This window comes from Chenopodium album, chromosome 15, assembly GCF_948465745.1.
Source record: "Chenopodium album chromosome 15, dcCheAlbu1.1, whole genome shotgun sequence".
Lineage (NCBI taxonomy): Eukaryota > Viridiplantae > Streptophyta > Magnoliopsida > Caryophyllales > Amaranthaceae > Chenopodium > Chenopodium album.
This window is the reverse complement of record NC_137848.1, coordinates 24,539,957-24,547,814: the sequence shown is the minus strand read 5'-3', so window position 1 is coordinate 24,547,814 and position 7,858 is coordinate 24,539,957. Positions and strand designations below refer to the sequence as shown.

The 7,858-nt window shown below is 41.7% G+C and overlaps 1 pseudogene; it reads left to right on the top strand.

Moving 5' to 3' along the window:
- Positions 1–7,347: 7,347 nt before the first annotated feature.
- On the top strand, positions 7,348–7,446 carry LOC145583526 (small nucleolar RNA R71; annotated as a pseudogene).
- The last annotated feature ends 412 nt before the right edge of the window (positions 7,447–7,858 follow it).

Here is a 7,858-nt window from a genome sequence, read left to right as displayed (position 1 = left end):
AAATATTCGTTACAATTAGGCTGGTCATCCTTTTAAGAAATGGTGCCCAGCTCAGGCGGCATCCGGATCTTATACGCCCCACCAAGGGGCCATTTGAGTTTAAAGGCATCAAGGCCCTTCTCCATGTTTGCCCTGTCTCTGGATGAAACATGGATTCTAAGGGGATCTCCTTCCTCTTCCCATTTTTTCCTCTCCTCCACTTCATTGTCCTCAAGTGGGGAAAGGGGGCCATCACTGCTATCTTCAGAGCTAGACCTAGAGGTGGTGCTTCCCCCGTCTATCTCTTGAGAGTCCTCATCACCATCAGATCTAGGGACAGAGGCGGCTTCTTCCCCATCTCCATCTTCGGGCTCCATCTCTTGAGAGCCAGCATTGGAGACGACCTCTTCACCGTCTCTATCCTCAGACTCAGCTAGGATCCCATCACTTGGGGGGGGGGGGGGAAATCCCAGAAGGGAAGTCAACTTGGTCCACCGACATGTCATCCCCCTCAACCGGTGTAACCTCATTAGACGGTACCTCTAACGTACTGTCTCTCCTTTGTCGTCTTCGGGCAGTTTGTTTCACTCGAGCCATTATGTCCTACACAGACCTAGAGACGGTCGGTTTCGGGGATGTACAATGTTGCTCTATACACCTAGAATCAACACCCCCAGTCCTAGACTCAGCCGTACTAGGAGACCGGTTGTCTACTGACCTAGGTTGTGCCGTGTGTGTTAGTGATGAATCTATTTATTGAATATAAACTTACAAACGGAAAAAACAAGAATGAGCTGAAAGGCGTAGAGGCGGTACCTTAAGATATGGCTCTGAAAGGTGTCAAGCATTGTCTGGCTGTAACAGGAGGGCAAGAATCGTTTTTGCTTGTATATAGCACAAGCGGTCAATAACCGGCTGGACAGGCGGACAAAAAAAAGTAGTTTTTTGTGAATAACACAAAAGGTTGCCAGACTCTCTCTCTAGAAAACTTTGACTTTCTCTCTCTAGAATTTTGAAAACGTCCAAAATAAAGGGGGGTAAAAGTCATATTTACAGAGGGGTAAATTCAGGGGCATACCTGTAATTTCCCAGGAATGTGAAAGGTTAAACCTAAATTCACAGTTAAAATTAACCCGTCAGTAACATAGTGACAAATGTCACAGATGCCACGTGGCATGCCACGTCACATCTGTGAGGGGAAAATGTTTTGGGTAAAAATACCTATACCAAGTGGCCTAATTAGAAGGTGACATGTGTCACTTTAAGAGAGGTGTAAAGTGGACCAATCACCATTCGACACGTGTCCCTCCTAGATTGTTGGGAAAAAGACTGCCTTTACGGCCCAAATCTCGAGAAAGTCACAATGCGGCGCAGCCCATCAGTCCTAGGTTTTCTGTAACCTAGGAAGGGGCACAATTCCCGATGACCTTATAAATAGGGAGATTTCTTCCTTTTAGGGGCACGTTTCATTTATTTTTATCTTACCTACATCTCTTACATTAGAGAATTCACCTGATCTTGGAATCCGAGAAGATCTCACTTTTACCTTTCCGCACTTTATACTCTCTTCGAATGATAATAACTTGATCGTTGGAGGCGGAGCTCCTACCAACCGGAGTCTCAGTGTTTTGCAGGTACAGACTGCGTGGGACCAGTCTTGGTGATGTAACTCTCCCAAGGGACCAGAAAACACCCAAAACACCTTCCGCTTCCTCCGCAAGAGGTTTACTCCTACTTACCGTTCAGCCGCCAGCAGTGTTGAGTAGCTTGCTACTCTTCGACACCCCATGGGCATCCGACTTTGTAGGTGTTCTACCAGTAAGGGGGTGGGAGCCGTCTGTTGCCTTCTTGCCAAGCTTGTGGGAAACGTGTTTTGTAGACTTGGTAGAAATGCCTACATCGCCATCCGACTTCTTTTGAAGCTTCGAGTCCGGCTGAGAAGAAGGGGAAGCTTTGGGTGATCTGCCTTGTACAAAGTAAAAGAATTATAAAGCAGGAAAAAATAAAACTTCATTCAAATCAAGAAAAAATTTTCCTTACCTTTGGAGTCTTGCCTGATTCAGGCTTCTCGTGCTTTCGTTTGCCAATGGTCGAACGGTAGTAGGCGGCTGAGTGGGAAGCCGGCTTCTTTGAGGCCGAAAGCTTTTCCATTGCTTTGTCTGCAAAAGAAAACAAGTTGTTAGAATTAAACAAATAAATTTTGCTTCAGCCAAGTATTAAAGAGCATTCGGCCAGCTACCTATCGGCCTCTCAGTACTAAGGCCGCAAGCAGCCAAATAAACCCCATCAGATAGCCACTCATAGCGGGGAATGTAGCTTTGGGGTGTTACTTGTTTTTCCCCCGTCCTTTCATTGGTCCGGACGGTCACCAAAAAAAGACCTGGACCGAAATTTGCTCATTCGCCTTCCTTGGGACAAGAAGCAGAGAAGCCCCTCCACAGAGCAAGGAAGGGTTCCGATTCCATTGATTGTATTATTTGTTTCGTATTCGGTCGGGGGAAAAGAATATGTAAAATTTTCTCTTCCTGTCCTTCCAATTGGACTCTTTCCCAACGGCCATCATATAACCCTTATGGCTCGTAAGGGTGAACCATCCAACTCCGCTTGATTTTGGGCTCCGGTTGAGGTAGTGCATATGGGCAAAAGTCTCAAAGCTTGGGTCTTCCTCAAGCATTTCGCAGGAGGCAACGAAGCCCATGATGTAGACTTAAGAATTTGGGGCAAGTTGCTAGATATCCAGTTGGTATCTAGCAAGAATCCTCTCCACAGCTGGATGGAGAGGGAAGCGAAGACCAGCTTGAATGGCCATCTCATAGCAGACAAAGCATTCGTGCTGGTAGCTAGACCCTTCTGGCTAGAATACCGTATCTTCAATATGCGAGAGGCTGAGAAGAATGTCTTGGCCCATGACATGCTCAGAAATGAACTCCCCAAATTTGTTCTTCAAGGCCTTCCGCCTGCCCTCAGGAACGTGTTGATGATAGGCGGCATACTCCGTTCGGCGCGAGGCAGATGGCTCTGCTAGCCTTTGCCCCTGTCAACTAACAGGGGCTCCCTTGCTGTTTCCAGCCAGGAGCGCGCTTCATCTAAATCCATGGAGGCTCTACCAGAGGTGGATGACTCATAATCGCCGTTAGAGCTCTTGGACTCTGAGTCCGAATGAGGGGCCTGATGGCTAGGGCCAGCAACGTCCTCCCTCAACTCCTCATCCGAAGCCAAATAAATCGGCCTGAAAACTTTCTATTCTAATTCATCCCCTGACTCCTCCAAAATTGAAGAGCTAGGGGTACTTGGAGTAGCAGGCGGACGGTCTGAAATCTCGCTTACAAGCGTCCTAAAGGAGCCGTCAGAATTTTGAAGCCTGGCAGTTCTCTTTGTCCTGGCCATTGTGTCTAGCTTGGGGAAGTTCTCGAAGGGAATTCCAATAAGGATCAATCGGCACTCCTAGTTCTAGATTCAGCCGTCCTCGGTGACCAACTGATTGCTAACTTAGGCCGTGCTGTGTGCGTTTGGGAAACCATTTTCGAAAAGAAAAAAGAAAAAGAGAGAAGAAAGCAGGTGGTTACCTTGTAGCTGGTCGTAGAAAGACGTTTGGAAAGTCCTCGGTCATTTGTAGAAATAGGCAGTTAGGTAACAGGCGGTCAGGAAGATTCTCAGAAAAAGACAAATGGTCTCAAAGTCAAAGATTCTCTCTCAAAGATTTTTCACCAACGTGTGAAAATGAGGGGGGGGGGTCAACTCCTATTTATAGAGGGGTGAAAATTTAGGGTGAAAACCCTAATTTTTACTCTAGATAAAATAGTAAAAAATGGACCAGTGCCTGCTTGACACTTGTCACAGGCATCACATTGCGTGCCACGTCACCCCTGTGAGGGGCAAATGTTTTGGGTATTTTTGCCCTGCCACGTGGTCCCATTAGAGCGTGACACGTGTTAGACCAACTAGGGCATGACACGTGGTAGGCAAATACCCTTCTTGGAAATGGCGGCCTTCAAGGCCCATTTCCCGAGGCCGCCGCAAAACAACGCAGCCCAAGTTCCTAGGTCATCAAACCCTAGGACAAGGGCACAACTTTCTAGGACCCTATAAATAGGGAGATTCCCCCAATTATTGGTGCACCTTACAATCATTACATCATTTATTATTCTCAAAAACAGAGAAAACACTTGATCTCGGAATCCGAGAAGATATTTACTTTCCGCATGTTTTCTCTCCGAACGCTTACTAACTTGACCGTCGGAGGTGGAACTCTTACCATCCGATGCTTCCGTGTTTTTGCAGGTATAGGCGGCCTCGGACCAGTCTTGGTGTTATAACTCTCCCGCAAGGCACAAAAAACCCCGAAACACAAGACATGAAGAATGAAGGGTTTGAAATGAGGGTGGAGTTGATGTAGAGTTCAAGGAATGAAAAGAATGTTTATGGTATTAGTCTTTTATTGGATTTTTTTTTTCCGTTATTTTTTTTTATTTTTTTATTTTTTTGTCAAATAAGTGATTATGATATGATGATGTCCATTGTACGAATAGTAATTTAGTTGTTATCTCCACTCTTATCTTGGGGTTTACCCTGCAAAGAATTATCAGATGAGTTAGTTTTACCCTACAGCCCTACAGGGCTAGTAACAACATTGTTTGGTTTAGCAGAATCAGGATTAACAATTTTTGTTGTAACAGGTTCATCATCTTTGGGCATAGGAGGCCCATCATAGTGTGAACCACTCAGGGTAATTGCATTCGCGTATTCTGTTGGTTGTATTGGTTGTGATGGTAGGGCTCCCTACTGGCGCAAGTTTGCAGAGTAGAGGAAATTTGTGCAATTTGATTATCTATGATTTTATCATGTGCTAGGATCGAATCAATTTGCGCATCTCTACTCTGCATCTGCTTTTGCATATTGGCTAACTGTAGGGAATATTTCAAGCATCAACTTTGAGCCCCACTGTGATCATGCACTTTAGCATGGTGGCGTCCAAAGGGAAGGAAGTTAGAGCAAAAGAGTCGCCAATAAGTTTTAGGAACTTGTAAACCATTCACGGGTGAAGGTTACATCCCATTCACGATAAAAGAGATCACTAACTCCATCGTGCTCTTGAACCATGATTGGATATTCGGGGATGATGGTACGAATCCAACCTAAAAGAGATTGAATACGCCCTAAATAGGCCTCTACTTTATTCTTCTCATATTCATGTGTGCTTTCCAATCAACATATAATTATTAAATTAATCATAAGCATATTTAGTCTACGTTGGTTGATTATTAATGTACAGATAATTCTATTATTGGTGATCACTTGGATTAAAATCATATAGCCTAAACCAAATTATTGATTATCTTATTAAGTGTGATTTCAAGTATAAATTTCCTTTAAACGTGCAAAAAGGCGTGATCAAGTAATAACAATAATAAAATCAAGCAACATAATAACATTAATATTGACATAACAAATCATCATCATCATCATAATATTCTCAAAGCATAATATTAGCAAGATCCTAGGCATGATACTAACATGATTAATAACAAATCCTAGCATGTCGCTAAGGAATAAAAATCAAAGCTTAAGCTCTAACATGATACTAGGAAGCAATAAAAGCATCCTAACATGATACTAGAAATTAATGAAATAATCTAAACATGATTCCTAAAAAATAGAGCAATTGAATTACTCACTTTGAAGCCTCGTACCTCTTTCTAATAAAAGAATACACATGATAGTAACTTCAATAAAATATTAAATCAAACAATCAAAATAATAGCTGAAGTATAAATTTGGGACCAAACCCTCAGAACTATCAACCTTTCACGCCTAGGCCTAAGGCAACTTTGAGCTTGGCTAGGTGTATTCAAGTCTCCTGAAGGACGTTGGTGTGTTTTTAAGAAAAGGTTTAGAAAAATCAAGAGAGAGAAAGAAAGAATAAGCTCTAGCTAGAGAGAGAAAGAGATGATTGATGATGCTTGTTGGTCAATAGAAACGAAGAAAATCGTCCCTATTTATAGAGAAAACGACCAAAAAGATCAGAAAATGAGAAAGAATTTGACTTAGAGTAAAATAGGTTACATCGTGACATGAAAGATTTATTGCAACGCGACGACTTTATCGCATCGTGATAAATTCTGTGCGATGGATCTAACCCGGTGCGATAAATTCCGTACGATAAGAATTCGTACGGAATCCGACTTCCAATCAATATCCATACTTATCCTTATTAAATCAGATTTAAATCTATTAAAAACACTTGTTTTTTCAGACATAAATTCTTAGTCATTATCTTTCAAAATAGGATAAATTAGAACCTTCTAAAAGATAATAATCAATCCTAACGCCTTTAGAACTTAAAACAATCTTCTAGGTAATTCTAGAAAATTAAGATAAATCCTAATGGCTTTAGAAATATAATTAAAATTAACGGACCCTCCACATGACCATTGGGTCCGCATATAAAGCTCGGTTTGGGCCTAGTTTAGTATTTTGACCATAACTTCCTTGTTATAACTCGGAATTGGGTTTATAATATATTGTTGGAAAGCTCTTTTCAAGCCCCATCCAACTACACAATTAATGGACCTAGATTTGGACTAAGATAAACTGGACTGGACGTTTTTCATAAATAGGACACGAAATGAATCACTTTAGAAATACGAAATGAATTAATTTTGAATTAAAACATTTTAGAAAAGGGGAAATTCACGAGACTCTTCAACATTTCACCTTACTCAATATTCAATGACGTGAAAAGTACTCATCACTAGGTTTGGTTTTTGGATAGTTTTGATTGCTGATAGGCTAGAATTAGAAGGAGGAGTAACAATCTGTTGTGGTCTCTGATGTGGAGGTTGGTAGTACCTCTATTGTGGTTGTTGTACCTGTGGTGGAGGGTTAAGCACATTCGTACTATTGAACGACATATTTTGGTTATATTTCAACTCTGCATTATAGGTGTTAGAGTATGGACTAATTTGCTTATAGGTTTGAAAAGCATTAATCTTCTCAAGTGAACTCCTACATTCCTGCACCCAATGACCTACAAGACCACACTTTTCACAACATATTGCATAGTTAGTACCAATAGCAGAAACATTAGCAATGGAAGATGAATTAGAATTATTAATATTGTCTAATTTCTAGCTAATAGAAGTAAATTGTGCTTGTAAAAAGGATATAGAATCGACTTGGTGTTTTCCTTTATATGCAAATCCTCTGGGATTCCCATATTGGGAATTATGAAAAGCCATCTCTTCGACAACATTGCTCGCTATATTCTCATCCAAATTCATAAATCTTCCGTATGTTGAAGAGTCCAAAATCATTCTTGAATAATATCTAAGCCCGTCGTAGAAGGCTTGGATTATCTGCCATCGTGCTAGCCCATGATGGGGGCATTCGCTTTGCAAATCCTTAAATCTTTCCCAAGCTTCATAAAAAGACTCGTCTGCATCTTGGGAAAAATTAAGGATTGAGCTTTGTAGTAAAGCTATCCTCTCTGCAGGGTAATATTTATTATAGAAATTCAAAGCAAGAGTATTCTAGTCAGTTATACCAAGGACAGTCCTATTTAATCCATTATACCATAGTTTAGGTTTACCACATAAAGAAAAAGGAAAAAGAATCTCCCTGATTTGGTCCAGCGTGACCCCAACTTGTCTAATAGTATTGCAATTTTGACAAAAATCCCAAATATGAAGATTTGGATCTTCACCCTTAGCTCCGCTAAATTGCTTCTTTTTGATCATAGTAATAAACCGGGGTTTAATCTCGAAATGTACTCCCTCGAGATCTGGTGTAGGAGCAAGGTGTGGAAAATCACCGTGGGGGGGGGGGGGGGGGTGGGGGCTGCGAATAATCGCTAAGCTTATGAGGTGGAGGTGGTGATGGT